Here is a 20,000-nt window from a genome sequence, read left to right as displayed (position 1 = left end):
CCTAATGTTAAGCTCCCAGCACCCTGTGATTGTAGCTTGCTTGATGCCCAGCTCATCTGGTGCCTAGTCTGGCGCCAGGTTTTCAGCTCCGAGGACTGAGCTTCTTGCTCACAGGGTGTCCAACTCTCCTGGCAACACCTGTAGTCTAGCTTTTGCTATATAGCTTCCAACACCCTGAGAAGCTCAAAGTTGCTTGCTCACATGGCAGCCGTCTCTCCGGGTGCCATCCCCAGTCTAGCTTCAATTTTACAGCTCCCCTGACGAGCTACAAGCTTCTTGCTCACCTGGCTTCAATTCTCCTGGCAGCAGCTGTTGTTTAGCTTCATCTTTATAGCTTCCAGTGCCCCGAGGAACTCCAAGCATTCTGAGTTTCTTGCTTGCCAGGCATCCATCTATCTCTGATGCCAGGTTTAGCACTTCCAATGTCCGCAAGCTCCCAGCAGCTTGCTTGGCACCTTCTTTGGCTTTGTGCCAATAACATTGTGTCCAAAATTGAATACCCTGGGTTGGCATTGTGGAAGGCAGCATTGGACTTTTTCCTGTTGTTTCACCGTATAGTAAGGTACAGAGGTTAGGAAGCCAGGGGGTACTATGTACCTGGAGCATTCACCACTTTTGGTGGATGGTTTATGGTATCATTTCAGTGTAGGTGTCAGTGTTGTCTGGTTGGTTATATTTTGGTGGTGCACCAAGGGCAAGGGCTGGCACCAATCATGCTTTGCTGGCCAGTGAGTATGTACTACCCTCACTGCAAAGTATCCATAAGTAGGAGGAGACCCTTGACTATACAGCCACGCCACTACGAGTTGAGATAAGAAAAAGCCACAGGCAAGATCCACCTGTAGTGACGCTCTTAACTAGTGGGAAACAACATTTATTTGAGATGAATCTTACCTACTGTTAAAGTTAGCTATACCTCCCCACTGTTTAGGCGAGTTGGCATTCAAACAAAAAATTCAATGGGTGCTCAGATGACTGTCTAGTTGAGCTGTTCTCCACCAGGTGCGTTTCGAATGTTTTAACTCTTGTCAGAATTCTCCTTGCCGCCATTGCAGTTAGGTGATTGTTGTTATTCTATGAAGTTTGGCTGTTTTACATCTGTTTACGTTATGTAATTTCATTTTCCTAGGTTGTCTTCCACCGGAAGCTAAACCAATAACATCAGGCTATGTAGGAATGTTTTTGGTGTAACCAGGATGTTGATATTGGAAGTTGATTAACATTCGGTTTGTACTTGCAAGGGCACAGTGTGATTTTGGAACTATTAGATGTGAAGAATGTAGGGAATTGTTTTGAGAAATTTATGCCTGAATATGTCAGATATAGGAAAGACAGGAAACTAATAGATTGAGAAAGCAATTAGTTAGGTCAGGACTTAAACCTGTCAGGCAGGCTATCCCTACTCAGACTAGACATTTTGGTAGCGCTAGTATTGACTTCCTTTGTAGCTCTGCCTTTTGCTCCCCATTCGGTTCAGGAAAAGTGTAACGAGAAGTTAGAGCATAACATTAAACATATTTTTAGTTCTAATAAAAGTTGAACTGAGCTCGTGACGGGAATGTTCCGAATCCCTCCATTGTGTGCACTCTTTTTCGCGTTCCCTGTTAGAAATAAGGTGTAGGTGCCCTCTTCTGTACGTAGCCCTAGCCTAGGATTGGCCTGAGACAGTTAGCAATGTCCAGTGCCAGGGAACCGGGTCGTTTCTCGGGACGATGGGGTTCTGTACCCTCCAATACCTACTTTGCCCTCTTCATGGTCTGAATCTCGTTTTAAGCGTTCGCCAAAGGATTGTTAAAGCCTTCGCATAAAGATTGTTTTAGTAAGCGTTAATCCTCGTTCCGTAGGCACATTCTGCCGTCTTCAACACCTAGTTTGAGGTGTTAGCATGCATAGGATTAGTAATATATAATATAGGATAGACAATTTTATTGAGATGATGATGTATTTGTAGCGAGTTTTACACATTTAGATATGTCGACTCAGTCGACTGTTTAGCTCTCATGTTTTGGTTATTCTAAATTCTCGTCTGCTAGCATATTCCTCTTTCTTTGCAATGCTTATGTTCGTTCTTTGCCTGCTTTCTCTTCGGCTATCAGCAAATCTCTTACTACTGCCTTGATTAATGTTTCTCTTTCAAGTCTACACTGTCTGTAGTATCTAAAGTTCTCTCCAAGTTAGATATTTTAGCTTCAGAGCTTTCTAACGAAGTTTCATAGAGGAATGCTTTCAAGTAAGTATGTTTGCTTTCAGACAAGGCGGGAGAGTTGTTGTAACTCCTCTCCCACCACCTCTCACTTCTGGCGGCTCGTTTTCTTTCCTTCAGTCGACTCGTGCGGACGTTGTTGACTCATTGAGTTGTGGTGGATGCGATACACCACTCAGCTGTTATCACCTGCTTTCTGTCGCCAAGGGTTGTGGAGAAAGAGCAATTCTTTAAGCTCTTTTGTTTACCTCCTGTCGGCAGCTGTTTCCTCCTGTCGCCTGCTGGTGGAAGAAGAGTTTGAATGGAGTTGGAGGAACTCTTTCGGGCTGGTCGGCGTTTACGCTTTGCTGTATCCTCATTTTGTTGAGGAAAGAGGCCACATAGAGAATATGTCTTAATTGTCTTAGCGTATTTCGGCATCTAAATATTGGAGAAGAGAACCAATGCTTTCTCCTATTAGAGAGCATTTCTTAACATTTCTCGTCCTCGGACGTACAATCTCCCTTTGGGTCTGCCTTAGCTTGTCTCTTGTGTCTTTTAAAAGTTGCAGAAAGCCGAAGACTTCCTCTTGCTGTACAAACACTTATTGGTCCTTTAACCGTCTTTAATAGGAGGTTTGCTTTCTTTCTCTTTCCTGTGGGAAATGATCTCGAGACTGACAGACATGCTGAAAGAGTTTAAAGTCTAGCTTGTTGAGTTGTTACCTTTTACTTAGCTACGTTGTCTCATCTCTGCAACTGCTAGAGAGGTGGAGGTGCCAACCCAGCGAGTTTGCGAAGCCAGCTTCAGGGTTTTTCACCAGCAGGAGTTTTTAGTGAGGAAAACTAGTAACTTATTTCTGATGCTGCAGGGTAATGTCCTCATGCTTATACTCACTTGGTTTGGAAGAAGTGAGAACACTTTTACTTCTTGTCTGATTATGGAGCTCGGTTTAAGGCAATAAGGGATTATGTATTGGTGGTCTTGTTTTATACCTTTCGGGGATAAGTGCAGACTCAGGTTCTGGGATATGGACAGTTGCAACCTCCTAACATGCATGGAGAAACTTGGGACCAGTACATTACATGGTGGAGATGGTGAAGGGCAGTTGTGATTAATTTTTGTTGTCCTCCACTGGTTTAATCTCCCTCTTATAGCTTCCTTTCTCTTCAGCAGAAATCTCTCGTAAGTCTCTTTTTAGTTGGAGATTGTATATAGAAGGAATGATGGTCCAAGGGTTGCCCACATACTTTTTGATTTTCTAGCATGGTTTTAGTGCCTTTCCAAAGAACGGCCAGACTTGTGGTACACATGCAGAATGTATTCCACTTACCAATACAGCCACAGTCATGCAAGTTCCTTCAAGATGTTTTTACAAGAAGGTATTGCTGTTATGTGCACTTTGTTTGGGTTTGTGTGCAGCCCTTTACAAGTTATGTCAGGGACTTGTTGCCCATTGGTGGATGGTGTCGACTTTAGGAGCAAGACACTTCTACTGAATAAGTGATTCAAGTTGGCCAATTCTCAACAGTATTCCAAAGGCCAAGGACCTGTTGCTTCTTCGGGCCCAATTTCTATGTATTATATTGTTAATTCTCTATATCCCCATTCTTATCTTGTGATGTGGGGATGATACTTAATTTTTCATGCTTGTCGGTCAAAGATGAATAGGCACATGCTGCCTGAAGAACTTAGGCCTGAAAGAAACTTCCCATATGGTAAGGGCTCTTCCATATTAGGAAACATGGCCTCACTGGGGATATTTTCAGATAATCATGCTCAATTAATGTACAGTTTCAGTAAGGATTACGAATTACAAATAATGTTAATTAATTTTGTAAGTAATCCAGAACCATCTTTAGCTCCAGGTCTGTAGGAGGGACTCCGTAACCAAGAATTGTCCTTTTTGTTGTTAAAGATAAGTCCAGGTTTTGGTCTTTTAACTCTGTCATGCAACCCAAACAGAGTTTAACTATTGTCATTACACTTTCATGCAACATAGAGTGGTCAGCATTACACCTGGTAAAACTTTTATATGTCTGGGCAGTGGAAAGACATCATGATGCTTAGCAGGTTTATTCCCGGTCAGAAACAGTCTTTGTGGGAAGTTTGCTGCTATGAGTGAAATGAAACAACATACTGGTTTGATCATTCATTCTGTGGAAGGACAGTCTTTTGGCAATTGGGGATTCAGGAAGAACAAACTGCCTACAAGGGTCTTTACATCCGTAAGTTTGGCACTTGGTGAGGGATTTAAGGAGCACTCATTTAGACTTACTAGCATGTAGATGAACAGGGACATCCGAATGATTACTACTTCTATGATGGCCCTCAGGCTGTAGCAGTGGATGTTTTCTTAAATTCAGACTCATAGGTCTGCCCTTCGTATCTACTCTGAATACTGTTGAGCAATTTCAAGTTCAAGAATTGCTTAGTGTCTCCCATAGAGCCCTTGTAGCCTCAGGGCAAATGATTTTCAGAATTTCCAATGCTCTCGGTAGATGTCTCATTCTTATGTTGAGAGGAAATCAACTCTACTACACAATTTCATACACTTCCATTAACTTACGCATCTCCTTAATTGCTTGGAGATGTTAGAATGTCACCTCCCAATAGTAAGATTTTCAAGTTATCATAGGATCTGTCCTTAATTTAAAACTGCCGTGGCTTGGGGTCAGAAGCTCTGGTCTGTGTATTGCTGAGGGTGCCATTCTAGAGGAATTTTCAGCACTTGGAACCTTGTAAATGTCAATGTTTTGTGTTTAGAGATAATAAGATTTCACTGTCTACTGCCAAAGTTATCGTTCCATACGCGTCAATTACTTTTAGATCTTGCTTAGGACCAGCACTGTAAGGTGTTAAGATTGAAGCCCCTTCATCTCTTATATCAGTTTCTCTGGAGTTTGGATGCAGGTCTAAACTTTATCTGAATTTACTGAAAAACCTTTTATTTAGCAGTAGCAGCAGTAATAAGTGAATTTGTCAGCACCCTTCTGTAACTGTATCACTGTCAGATTAACTATTCACTTAGTAATTGAGGATGAATGTAAAAACTAAAATTGTGGTTTATCACTGGAAGCTGCATATAATAATATTAGAGCGTCCATCACTTTTATACTCCTTGATAACCAGGAATGATAGATTATAGTCAAGAAACAAAGCTAAGTGCAAGTGTATATTTAGTAACTTACTGACCGGAACCTTTATAAGGGGATCAGGATTGGATTTTTGTTAATTTGTGATGTTTTACCCACTGTGATGAAAGTGCAAAGGTCTATTCTGAAGAATCAGGCAAGTACATTCTTAGCAGTTGATGTACTTGTGGGGTGTCTAGAGCTGTGATACCAGCAAGTATTGAAAAATATACAGCTTTGCATTTTTTTCTCTAATCCAATGGCTGAAATCATTAATATACCACATTATTTCTGAAACTTTAGAAACAAGTAGTCTTTTGATAATCTAACTTGTGCGGCTCTAAATAAAGAATTAAATATATAAGAAAGCAATTGGCTCATCGAATTTCGGAATTATTTACTTTAAAATTTTCGTAATCTACGTATCGTGTATAATTGTTCTCAAAGATTCCGGGTGGAGGCCAGGGGTAAATTGGTGTGGTTCCTTTCTATCCTACATCTGCCTGAAGGCTTTGTTGTATGTTTCAGTACAGTATGATGAAGTCACCCACTTTGTGACATATGTATTGAAGGATTCCCAGTGGTATCGTGGTAATTTTGTGATGTGGGGATGCCAAACGTAATAATCTTGCTCATTACAGGCGCTTACCAGATTTCAAAGTAAATATATAATACACGGCGAAGATCCCGGCACCATTCGATTTTTAAGGAAGATGTAGCAAGTTGATAGCATTGTCTAGGAATGCTTTTTACAGTTTTTTTTTTTTTCACTCATTCTGTAACGTAACGTACAGTCATGAGTATACTGCCCGACCAACCCAAAGCTGAAATGGGTGATATGCTTGTTCATTGTAAATCTTGAGTATTTTTAAAATATGCCCACTTTTTGAAACTGTTATAATGCACTGGCTTAGTACCAGTTAGCATTGAAATAACTAAACCCCCTTTCAGGTATTATTTGTCAAATACAAAGAACGTTCCTTAAAATTCATGATAAGAAATCTATTGTTACTTGCTGGTGTCAGCCACAACTAGCTTAACAGCTGGTGTCAGACACAACTAGCTTAACACACACTTAAGGGGTTGAAATAATTGGATGTATGTGGCTAGATGAGCTTCATCTTTTGTCTGGTGAAATAATTAAATTGTTACTTGAAAAAATTGCGATCCAAGGGGAACTACAAATTAGTGAAATATTAACCCTCTTACGCCGAAGCCCTAAAAATCAAAACCTCTCCCGTATGCCGGGCCGGTTTGGAGTGAGTGCGGAAGCAGAAAAAAATAATTTTTTAAAAAAATCACAGCGTGCTTAGTTTTGAAGATTAAGAGTTCATTTTTTACTCCTTTTTTTGTCATTGCCTGAAGTTTAGTATGCAACCATCAGAAATGAAAAATATCATCATCATATGTAAATAATGCGATATATGGTAGCAAAAAAAAAAAAATTCATACATAATTGTATTCAAATCATGCTGTGCAAAAAACGGTCAAAGCTAACAAGTTACTTTTTTTTTCGTTGTATTGTACACTAAATTGCAATCATTTTGATATATAATACAATGTAAAACAATAAAAGCAACACCAGAAAAATATTATCACAAAGTGATGTACGAATTCGTAATGTGCGGACGTAAAAAAGTTTTTTTCTAAAATTCACTGTAAATCTAAATATTGTTCTAGATACTTCCAATTTGTTTCAAAATAAAGACAAATGATTGAATATTACGATACTGTAAGAGTTTTAGATTAGAATTGCATATTTCTACCATTTCGGACGAGTTAAAGTTGACCGAATGTTGAAATTTTTATATATATATTTTTCTATATGCACATATTTTGAAGATGGGAAAAGCTACAACCTTCAATTAATTATTATTGTATTCTTCATGAATTTGCGCACATTTCGATATATGAAACTATAAAACGGCTAATATGAAAAGGAGCAAATATTAGGATAATGCGATGTACGCATTTCGGAGACTTGCGGCCGCGAATCGGCGCGCGGGGGGAAGTTAAATATATTTTTCAAAAATTCACCATAAATCACAATATTGTTCTAGAGACTTCAAATTTGTTTCAAAATGAAGATAAATGACTGAATATTACTAGGCCGTAAGATTTTTAGCTTACAATTGCGTTTTTTAGAGTCAAATTTGACCGAACGTGGTTTTTTTTTCTATTTATCGTGATTTATATGCAAATATTTCGAAAAAAGATAAAAGCTACAACCTTCAATCATTTTTAGTTGTATTCCACATGAAATTGCGCACATTTTCATATATAAAACTTTATGTAACCGCTAATTTTAAATCGTGCAAACAATTCGACAATCGCACAAAAAAAGTCTGATTTTTTCAGAAGAGTTACCGCGCGGACATATGGAAAATGTTTTTTTTTCATAAATTCACCATAAATCGAAATATTGTGCTAGAGACTTCCAAGTCATTGCAAAATGAAGGTAAATGATTGAATATTACTAGAATATAAGAGTTTTAGCTTACAATTGCGTTTTTCGACCATTTCGGTAGAGTCAAAGTTGACCGAAAGTTGAAATTTTTGCACTAACGTTATTTATATGAAAATATTTCAAAACTGATAAAAGCTACAACCATGGGTTGTTTTTAGTTGTATTGTGCATGAAATTGCGCACATTTCCATATATAAAACTTTATGTAACGGCAAATTTAAAATGGTGCAAACATTAGGACAATCGCACGAAAAAATTTATTGGAAGAGTTATCGCACGAACGTAAGGAAAAAGTTTTTTCATAAATTCACCATAAATCGAAATATTGTGCTAGAGACGTCCGATTTGTTGCAAAATGAAGGCAAATGATTGAATATTATTATATAATAAAAGTTTTAGCTTACAATTGCGTTTCTTGACCATTTCGGTAGAGTCAAAGTTGACCGAAGGTTGAAATTTTTGCACTTATCGTTATTTATATGAAAATATTTCAAAACTGATAAAAGCTACAATCATGAGTATTTTTTGTTGTATTTTACATGAAATTGCGCACATTTTCATATATAATACTTCATGTAAAGGATAATTTAAAATGGTGCAAAAATTATGTCAAAGTGACGAAATAATTTTTGAGATGTGTCACTGATACTTTTTAGTGCGATAAGAAAGAAATACGCGCTTGCGCGCCTGCGTAGCGATTGTAAACAAAACAACGCCTTGATCCGTGAACTCCCAGCATCCCCCAAGGCGCGTGATTCAAAAGTTTTCGGCTGGTAGGCTTATAAGTATTTTTCCGAGAATTTAAAAAAAAACTTTTGTAAGTCGACGTAAAATACGTCCAGTCGGCACACGGGAGACAAAAAATGTCGACGTTTAATACGTCCATTCGGCGTAAGAGGGTTAAATGAACCATGTTTCTCCCAGGGTAATGATGTACTGAACACCATTGTTTAATTCTTAATGGGATTCAAACAGTCCATATTGGACATATTGTCAACATAGATTACTTTCTTGAAAGTATGTAGTTTTTATGTCTGCTCGTAATGCTGCTTTTTTTTTCCCCTTTCTCTTTAAGTATCTTTTAATTAAGTTAAGGCATAAATTTGCAAGCGGGGGATAGTACCGGTACCTACTGTAGAATCAGAGAACTTAAAAAAAAAGAAAAAACATAGTATTGGGCAATTACATGTTGTAGCCTTTATCTGTGTGCATACTATAATGTACTGATAGGTAAATGCTTGTCATGCGCATTGTTTGTAGTCGTAATTTATAATTTAAAGGAAAATTATTTCTAGTCAAAATTCCGAAGTACGTATACGCCGAACTTATTACTTTTGTGTGCCATAGTTTAAGAGGGGTAATCTGGGACGAAGGCCAAGTTTCTTCCCCGGAGCCTTATCGGGGAAAACCTGGAACTCTTGGAACCCTCAATAACTTTACTTGTAATATATTTTTGACGTTAAGTCTTTGTTGTAAAGGTAATGTCCTCAACTTTAATTTGATATATATATATATATATATATATATATATATATATATATATATATATATATAATGTGTAAGTGGTGTTCGAAGCCCCAATAATCAGCGAATGTCTAGAACAGCATAAACTACTGTTTTTGAAGAGAACCTGGAACTCACGGAACCCTCGGTAACTTTCCTATTTATAAAGATATTTTTAAAATTAGGGTTGTTGTTGTTGTTGTTTAGGATTAAGCTGGCTTTATGCCAGCACGGGCTCTTGCTCATAGAGCAGCCCGTAGGTCATTTGAATTTTTTTTGATGTAAGGTGATTTTTAAGGATATGAGGTGAGCCTTTATTTATGATTCTATGGGTTATGCATGTGAGGTGGTATGATTTGAAAAAGGAAAGGAAAAGGTGAACAGGCAAGGTTACAAACCCCTTTAAACCCTAAGGTACCCATTAGTAGAAGATAAAGATCGATAGTAGCGAGTCCTGGCGAGTCGAAGATAGCCAGTAATGAAATCGAAAAGTTTATAGTCGTAGAAAAACGGAAAAAAAGCACATTAATCTATGGAGTTCAAGTACCATATTTCACTTACGAGAAATTAGAATAAGAGCACCGATCGTTAGTAATAGAGATTCGGCGAGAGAAAAACGAAATATTATAAGTTCTAGAGAAAGCAAAACAAAAGTAAACAACAGCTTAAGCGGTAGTTAGAGTGACAGTTGAAATATTCGGCCGTTAGACGTTAGGCGGCCGAAAAACGGAGGGGAAAGGAGGATTGTTTAGTAAAAGAAAAAGCAGTTAATGCTACAAACAGCACTTTCCACGAAGGAGGTCATCTGGGAGACTGCTCTCTAGGTCCAACAGAACGTGGACGAGCTCAGAGAACAGTTTGATGATCGTTCTATAGCTCAATAAATATATGCTGTTCAGGAGTCCTGAAACGAAATTCTGATTGGAGGAAGTCATCTGGAAGGGAGATCTCAAAATTGAGGGCTTCTTCGAAGATCTCTCCAAAAAGTCGTTCATTAAAGTAGCGATTATCGGCGAGAGCTCTATTTAAGAAGTCGCTGAATTCATCAATGGTCATTAAGAGCTTGTGAATTCTTTGTTCTCCTACGAACCGGAATTCACTTCCAGAGGCGACTGATCTGAGTTTCGGTTTGCAGGTCTGGATTCCCATGTCTTGCTTAACTGGGAACTCCTCTGTTTGTGTTCCAGCTTCGGCATACAAAGCGGGAGCTTCTGTAATTGTCTCGACCTGCATATCTTCAACTGGTTGTTCTGGTTTTTCTGTCTGAGTTCCTGCTTCAACACGAGCAGGAGTCGACGTCGTCGGCGATGCGAAGGCTGGGGGAATAACCTGAGGGGTTGGGGGGATTGACTGAGGGGTTGAGGGAATATCCTTAGGGGTCGGGGGGGTTGGAAGGGGTTTGGGAATTGGAGGTTGGAGGGAAGGAAAGGATGAGGGGTTTGGGATATAATGACGAGGTTTGGGGTGTTCTGCAGGGGAAGGTTGAGGAGCTTGTGGTGGAGGTGGTCGGTTAGTTCTTGGATCGATACGTGGTTGACATGGTGGTCGTCTTGAGGGCGATGGTTGTCGTTCTCGAGGTCTTGCTGGCGGTGGGGAAATGCCCTTCATCCTCCAGATTAGGGTGTCGTTGTAACGGTAATGTTATCAGCTTTAATTTGATGTATCACTTGTTGGTATTTATATGTAAATAGATTGCATTAGAAGCGTATTAAATGACTGCGGTGTACATGATTTTGTCGCCGAATTTGATTTAGGTGAAGACATAGGAGTTTTGTTATTTAATTCTTCCATTGTAGAGAGATGATTATTTGGGGCTTAAAACACCATTCACTAATAACAACAAACATATGATACATTAAATTAAACTGAGAACTTTACCTTTGCAACAATGCCTTTAATACCTTTACAAATAAGAAAGTTATTGAGAGTTCAGTGAGTTCCGGATTTCCTTCAAATATCAGTTTACGCGTTTCTAGACATGCGCTAATTATTATTGAGGCTTCAAACACCATTCACATATAAAAACCAACCAATGATACATTGAAATTAAAGCTGAGTACTCTATATTTACAACGATGGGCTAATGTTAAAAATAGCTTTACAAATAAGAAAGTTACCGAGGGTTCCTCGAGTTCCGGGTTTTCCGCAGTAGGGCTCCGGGAATGAACTTGACCGACTTGACCAAAAGTAACTCGGCGTTGAAATGATTTGGCATGTGTTAATGTAAACCATACTAACATTTAGTGTGAGTGTACTGTGTTTATTGATTTATCTTTATTTGTTATTTTCATTTTCCATGAGGGATTGTGTTCTGCTTCATATCCGTATCCTCGGCTTGGCCCATTATGGCTTCTCTCTCTCTCTCTCTCTCTCTCTCTCTCTCTCTCTCTCTCTCTCTCTCCAATTCTAATGGTCTAGCTATGTCCATCCAAGATTAAATTTGACCAAGCTAATCACTGTTTAGACTTCATTTCCTTGTCAGGGAGGTCATTTTGAACGGTATTACTACTTTTGTTACTAATACTAATATATTTAGTTTGTTTCGTTGATTATATATATATATATATACATATAGATATATTATATATATATATATATATATATTATATATAGATATATATATATATATATATATTATATAATAATTTAGTTCAGTTTCACTTAAAATATTGACTATCAGCAGTTAATTTTGTGTTTGACTTTTCCTATATATCTTCTTATTCCCTGTCTTGTTGGATGTACATAATTCACTAGTTGATATAATTGGTATATTGCTTCCTTTTACTGTTTAAAAAATGAGATTAGTACATAAGGCCAGACTATCTACGTTTCATCATTATTTAGCTGGGCATGCAGCAGATCAAATAAGCTTTTCACTAAAATACATCAGTTAATGATACCACCATGATATTTGGTACATATCTTTTCCATAGGCCACTTTTTGAAAATTACTGAGGGCCAGCTAAAAATTCCAAAATGGCTGCCATTTTTCAAGATGACCTCAGGTCAATTAAGGTTTTGAAATGGGGCTCGTGTGACCTGGTCATGTTTTTATGTATTGTTCTGGTTTTACACATTTTGGCAGTCTCCAAGCAAAAGTAAAATTTGTTGTAGATTTCATATAGCATTATAAAGAAAGATGGCATCCAATATGGCAGCCAAAAAACTTAATCACATCTCAGGATTCTGTAGGCATGAACAAATGTTTTCTTGTTCAACATAATAGTTTGCAAGTCCATATATGTAATATAGGTGGTGGTTTTATCTTTAGTTTTAGTTTAAGAGTTTGAATGTCAGCACACAACCAGGGCACATTGGTGGCTTCACTGCTGTGTAAATAAGTATATAACTTAGTTTAACCAGACCACTGAGCTGATTAACTTAGTTTAACGAGACCACTGAGCTGATTACAGCTCTCCTAGGACTGGCCCGAGGGAACAGACATTTTTTATGTGGCTATGAATTGTTTACGTAGCAAGAGGACATACAGTTTATTGCGGGATCCGAACCACATTATATCGAGAAATTGATTTCTAATCACCAGAAATACATTCCTCTGGCTCCACGTTAGCAGAGGGGAGAATCTAATTTTGGACAACCGAATTGGTAGGCGAGCACGTAACCCACTCGTCCTGTGTAACTCGGCATTGGGTTCAGTGTCAGCTAATCCTGCTTTACTTAAGCTGTACCTAGCTTGCTTTAGTGTAGCTTATAATTTAGTGTTCCAACTGCTGTCTTAGAGTGCCATAATATCAATAGGTGGTAGTAAGTACATTTATAGTTGGTAATCTAGTTAGACAGCCACGCCTGAACTGATGTGTTAGCGCAGGAGAGCTGAGAAAAAGGGTAAGATGGGGCTCTGCATGGCTTGTTCGTTTACTTGCCTGGATGGTGTATAGATCACACAGGACTTAAATGGCACCAGGTTAATGATCGGGCTAAGTGTAGGGTGACCAAACCTAGTTGTACCATCAGATTAAGGTGGTAAAAGGATAGCCCCTCGGCCTTAGTCGTTGTCGTTAGATTCAGCTAGCCTTGTGCTGGCATGAGCTCATAATGGCAAGAGTAAATTCAATCACAGGCAAAAGGAAGACCGACTGAAGCAAATGTTGTCTTTGCTAGGAAGACAAGAAAAATGGTCTAACTTCACCCTTGGCCTCTGTACATTATAATCCTGAACATGATGGGTACATAATGATTTCAACCATTGTGCCATTGTTCCAGGAGATCGGTGAAATGACACTGAACTTTGACCCAGCCAGGCTGGATGAAGATAGTGGCATAGAGGCAACACTGTGACAAAACATGGCAAAATATCACAAGAGCTGTAGGGTATGTTTATTACTTTGAGCAAGAAAGCGTGGATTGACAGTTGAAGGTAATGAACCACATGAAAAGCATGCTGAACAGCATCGAATAAGTCATAAAGATGAAGCATGCATTTTTTGTGAAAGTGTGATAACTGTATCAGGTCTTCGACAAATAGTGACCATGAATCTCAACAGAAGACTACATGAGTGCACCCGCACACTTAATGATGAGAAAGAACAATGTCACAGTGAAGAACCAGATGTATATATATCCACTGGTTCTATCAGAGCTGGTTAATTATATCATTGAAACCAGCTTGAGTTTGGATGGTCCTGCCATATTTCCTTTTGCAGACATATCCCAGTTATACCAGCAGTACTTGGAAGAATTGGGCATTGCCTCACCCACTATAAATACAAGATTAAAGGACAAATTGTTGATAGAAATCCCTGAATAGAAGCACACAAGAAAGGAAGAAGTGTGTTACTTTCCGTGCAGAAAGGTGTAGCTTTAGCTCAATCTCAGGCATCTGACTACTCAGATACACTTTGCTAAAACAGCTAAGATACCGAGAAAGCATATTCTGGATCATCAGTCTAGGTTTGATGGCACCTTTGGTAAAGGATGCATCAATCATGACATACTTCAAAGTCTGCTCCTGTTCATTATGTCCAAGGACAGAGCCTTCGATGGATTGTCATTCACAACCTGTACAACAACGTTGTTCAAGAAAAGGCCAAGGGCATGCTGTTCTCCCATGCATTTTCAGGTTTTGATGCCGTCTTGGGAAATTTTTCCAAAGGCCACTCCAGTTTTTTCCAAACTCGGCAAGTACCCACCTATCATCAAAGATGGTGATTTGAAGATTCTGGAGAAGTTTGTGGTCCCCATGTATGACAGATCAAGCACTGTTGACAATCTGGATGAGGCCAGACTTGACTTTATAGAAAACGGAGACCATATGAAGCCATCCCTCCAAGCAGAATGAGCAGCCCCCTCGAATTGGGACCACCTTGACGTGGTGAGGAGATACATCCAAAAAAAGGTTGGGTGTATTGATATGGGTAACATTTCAAGGTTTGGTAAAGGCAGTGTCCTTATTCACGCCAAATCAAAGACCCAGTCATACATGCTGACACTGAAGAAGTTCGAGAAAGATGACACGATGAAAGAAATTAGATCACACATGAATTTCAGTTATGGAAAAGGACTAGTATTTGATAGAGACCTTTGTGAATTGGCGGAAGGTGAAATATTTCTCTATGGAAAATACGAAGAATCCAAAGGCAAATAAGGACATTTGAATGTTGAGGACTCCGATGTACCATCTTATGTGAATTTTGGAAATGAAAGGGTCAAAGTTAAGCCCCTTTTATCAAAACCTCCACAGTGCTTTTAACTGTTTTCAATTTAATCATCCATCGAGATTCTGCAAAAACAATAAAATTTGTAGTAACTTCTCAGCTCTTGAACAGGGTCCTTGTCGAAACAACCAAAATGTATAAATTGCAAACAGGATCATACCCTATCCAATAAAAAAGATGCAGCCAATATAAATATGAAGAGGCCGCTGTATGTAAAGTTAACGCCGAACATATAAGCATTATTTATACTAAAAAATTATTTGGTCAAACAAAGACCTTTACTATTGCTCTGAATTCCGTAGCCCTATAAAAAATCAAGTCAACAATGTAGCGCCTTTATCTTCTGTAAAAGCGAGAACTCCTGAAACAGACCCAGACATCTGATTAGGTGCTCAGCCTTTTTACTGGGAGCCAATGTAGGTCAATTAGTGCTGGGGTTATTCTATCACGGGAACGCTGTTCTTTTATTGAATTAGGCGGCTCTGTTTTGTACCCCATGCAATTTTCTTAGTAGGTCGTTTGGGGGACTGTAGTATATATATAGCGTTGCAGTAGTCAAGCCTCGAAAGCATGGTTGCAAATTGTTGCTTCCAGTATCTTCGTTTAAATATTTCCTAATAAATGCTAAGTTTTTCTTGTCTTGAAATCTTATAAATAAGTTTCTGTCTCTTGTCGTCTTAACCTGTTCAACTGGCGCCTTTATTTTTCTACTCATAATTTGCCTCTTGGCATTTGCTGCTGTTCTCTCTTCGGTTGTAGATTTGATTAGAATAGCTTTTTATTTTAATTTTTTTTTATTTTTTTGTCTTAGCGATTCATTACAAGTTTTTTCTATCTTTGTCATAGTCTTTACATCTTTATCCGCATTATCAATTTTGGTTTTGAATATCCTCAATGTTGATCATTACGTCATTAGTTTTATGAGCCGAATCCTGAATCAACTTTGCTATTATCTCTGTGTTTGCTATTAGTTCTTCAAATTCACTTTTAAAGTTTTTTGTTTGTTCTTTGTTCAGGCCTCTTGCAATGTTACAGATGGGCAATATGTTGTCACTCCGAAAGTATGGGTGTGTATGTCTTCAATACCTGACCATTTGTAGTGGAACCATGTAGTATCACAAGTTCCTTCGTCATCAACCTCATCAGAGCGCTATTTTAGTTGCTGACTCTCCCTCGATTTGGATTGACTCTTCCTTATATATCCAGTATTTTCATTGGTGTTCCATCTTTTCTGGCTGCTTCAATAATTATTATGAGATAATGTTCGTATAATAGTTTGATCTTTTCTATACTTTATTTAATTTCTACAGTATTTTCCTCCTTTTTTTCTCCTTTTTTCATACACATTTTGAACATCGCACTGATTGACCTCATAGGTCACAGGGCTTGGCTTATGTTGTACTCTCTGCTGTTGGGTCATCTACCAGTCCTTTTCAGTATAAAATATCAGGAATTTTGGCCTTATTAGCCAACCATTCAAGGGTAACTTTGACATCAGTCAGTCTTCTTTATATTGAACTAGCTGGTTACCCACCCTACGGGTGGGTCCCAGCTATGAGATTGGTCCGTGTAACCCAGAGCATATTTTATATATAATAATATATAATATATTTATATATATTATATATATTAATCTATATATATATATATAATATATATATATATATAAATTATATGTAATAACATATAATAATTCTCTCTCTCTCTCTCTCTCTCTCTCTCTCTCTCTCTCTCTCTCTCTCTCTCTCGTCCTTTTCTCTTACTCTCTTTCTCTCTCCAACAATCACTGTCTCTTACCCTCTTTCTTCTTAGTAATACCAACTCTGTCTGTCTGTCTGTCTGTCTTCTCCCAAACACCCGGTCTACTCTCATTTTCTCTCTCTGGCAACCCCCTTCTAAAACCACCCTCTTTGTTGTCATTGATGTTTACCCTATAGTATTCTTTTCCAAATGATAAGTCATATGTATACAGAAATTTGTAAAGTTACTAAGTCTACGGGCATAGCCAGCCCCGTTTCACTGGCAGAACCAGCTCTGTTGCACGGAATCCCTTCTCACCCCTCGGAGGGGGGCAGTAGAAATTTTGGGTCCCCTGGCTCCCGAACATAGGATCGACCTTCCCGGGGTGGAAACTCATCTTCGTTCCGAATCTCAGTCCCGTCAGACCGACGGCCTGGGCGCCCATACCAATCAGTCATACATACATACATACACATTGCCAAATATATAATAGATAATTCAAAGCAATTAAAGTTGCGTATCTTTGACCTGCGGAAATTAAGCTGTCATTTTCCGGTCTTTTGTATTGAACTGCTTGCCAGCTCATTCTATATAATCAGGGGCTTTTTTGTGTGTTGGCCAGCCAAAACTGATTAGTATATTATAAAAGTTGTATTGAAGCCTTTTTATTAGCTAGAATCATGAACGGTAATATGAATTTTGATGAAGTTCTTGTTGGTAAGTCAGCAATGTATAAAGTTTCCTTTTTTTTTTAGAACGATTTGTTTAATGTTAGAATGAAGTTATTTAAATTTCCTAGATATAATTTACCCTCTCGCCATGAGTCTCGAGTTGTTTCATGTTGATAAACCGGCGCTGACATATAGCCAGTTTGATCTATTGCAGTTAAAATTAGTAACTCGCTGAGTTGTTCATTTATCGATTTTTGTCAAATTTTAAAGACTTCATTGATCGCCAATTTCAGTCGGACAAGGTGCAAAACTTTCCTCGCCCAACGTGGGGCTCGAACCCACGACCCCGAGATTAAGAGTCTCGTGCTCTACCGACTGAGCTAGCCGGGCTGATGGCGAAGTTGGGAATAAATCACAAATTATAATAATAATAATAATCGACTTAAATAATTGTATTTACAGGAGTCAAACGGCTGACAGTTCCATACAGAAATAATTCTGATCTCTTTTCATTATACATTTAACAGCATTGGTTGTAGGTAATGTGGTTTAATTAATAAGTAAGTTCGTTTGATCGTTTACTATTGTCTGATTCATTTAAAGAAAAGAGGTCGAGATAAAATGGAGAATTAATAGTTGCTAGATCAGCTGCTTTGCTGTTTTAACAAATTATGGTGTCGCAAACCATAGTTTTTAACCTTTTTCATTCTGATCGGTCTTGATCAGTTCCGGAACAGCTGGTGCAGAACATTGTGCAATCACGATCATAGCATTGATTTTTCCCGCCTTTACCTTTGTACATTATCGTGGATATGCATTCCCTTTAATAGTATTGAGGTACTCTTGAATAGTTGCTTCATATTGTACTGAAGAATTTTGTTTTTACTGACGATAAGTTACTCTTATTTGATTAATGCAGGTGTTAGTTTGTTTCTACTTGAAACTGCCAAAGGTACTTTAGGGATTGGCTGGTATTTTATTTCGGCCGTGATTGTCGCTTTAAATTTTCCGGATAAAATATCGAGATATATCGGATGGGAAAAATGAGTTTAAAGTTCGGTATATAATTAGTTGCTTTATTGTTTACATAAGAAGGATTGTGTGCGGTTGCGGTACCTCAGTATAAGTAGTGACTTGCCTTTGTGGGAGGCAGTGTGGTTAGCTTTGCGCAGTGGCAGTATCGTAACCAATGAGGGTTAACCGAGGTGCGATTATTGCTAGTTGAAAACTTTTCCCAATACCCCGCCTAGTTGACGTGAAAGACCGACAGCTATGGCAATTTTTATCAGCCCATGTTTGGGCCACTAATCAGTCAGCTCTTAAAGCTAAATGAAACTTATCTAAGATTTATAATGTACTATTATGTTGTGAAGTGGTCTTGCATCAGGCAAACCCTTAAGAGCTGGGCTAAAATAACAATATGCAGCTTGCAGCATCCCAGGCTAGGTAAATTTTGAGGTTAGCCAATGAAAATAAAAAAACATAAATGGAAAGAAGATATGGGAATGCACTCCCCTACCTTCTGTGAGAAGTTTCGAATGACTATTTACAACCTCCTGAGGTGCTTCTTTTACATGACAGTCGTAAGTTTTACAAAGTACACCCCCTATTAATCTACAATTATGATCTGACTGCTTCAATTCGGCCCAGTAGTTTCGCCGTCTATAGTGAATATACACACATACATGGTCCTAGATCTATGCATAGTCCGACCATCAGCTTTATACATATAAGATTTCAAAAAGCCTTCATAGGACATTAAAATATGGCCAGATGTAAGAAATTTTTAAAACTTTTTTTTTTTTTTTTTTTTTTTTTTTTTAATATATGTATTACCCATAAATTATTAAATTGCGTTAATAAACTGGCCCTTGATCGGAACGTCGATATTTTTTCAAGTTTCTAACCAATACCAAATTTTTGGCCGATACCAGCTTTTAAAGGAGATACCTCCATATTACTGTTATTTAGGAGAATATACAGTGGTACTAAAATCATTCTTGTTCTCTGGTTATTGTATATTAAAGTTTCAAAAGTTGAAAGGTTAAATAAACAATTTCAAACGCACAAATTTCATTGAGAAAGAACATCAAGTAACTGGATACATTCTGGCTTATATTGTGGCTACCATTAGAAGACATTTAACAATTTAGGTACTCGAATTCATGGGGTGACGAGCAAACTGAAATCACTAACATATACTTTTATTCTGAGTTTTAATTTATGTATTGGCTAGAAACAGTTAACAGACTCACTCATTTAGATTATGAATGGTTCTGGTAATGGAGGGGTTAATCCTTTGCCTCATTACAATACATAATATTGTTTTTTATGAAGTAATCCCAAGAAAAATGAGAAACCGGCACACAAATAAAAATGAGAGTACGAAAGGACCAGAGTTTGTTTCTCAGTATAGCTCAATAAAGCATTCAACTCAAAGAAGGCACAAATCTCTTTGCAAGCTCCAACTCATACTGGACTTGGATCATCTGAATTAAGTTAAAATTATGATTTTATTAAAGATTATATTTAATATAATTATCCTAGAAATGAAAAGTGGTACAGAAAATTAATATTATGCCAACCAAGAAGTATTTTAAAATCCTATACTAATGACAAAAGTATCGG

General features: G+C 38.0%; 1 protein-coding gene and 2 non-coding genes across 4 annotated transcripts in view; 2 read left to right on the top strand and 1 right to left on the bottom strand.

Moving 5' to 3' along the window:
- LOC135225729 (prostaglandin reductase 1-like) overlaps positions 1–20,000 on the top strand; it is a 394,759-nt gene that overhangs the window by 71,952 nt on the left and 302,807 nt on the right. The window lies entirely within an intron of this gene.
- On the bottom strand, positions 17,690–17,762 carry Trnak-cuu (transfer RNA lysine (anticodon CUU)). Its single transcript has one exon. It is a non-coding gene; the product is annotated as a tRNA-Lys (tRNA).
- On the top strand, positions 18,533–18,673 carry LOC135225897 (U4 spliceosomal RNA). The gene has a single exon (XR_010317111.1). It is a non-coding gene; the product is annotated as a U4 spliceosomal RNA (small nuclear RNA).

This window comes from Macrobrachium nipponense, chromosome 13 (genome assembly GCF_015104395.2).
Source record: "Macrobrachium nipponense isolate FS-2020 chromosome 13, ASM1510439v2, whole genome shotgun sequence".
Lineage (NCBI taxonomy): Eukaryota > Metazoa > Arthropoda > Malacostraca > Decapoda > Palaemonidae > Macrobrachium > Macrobrachium nipponense.
Note: the sequence above shows the minus strand (reverse complement) of the source record. Positions and strands in the feature narration are given on the sequence as shown.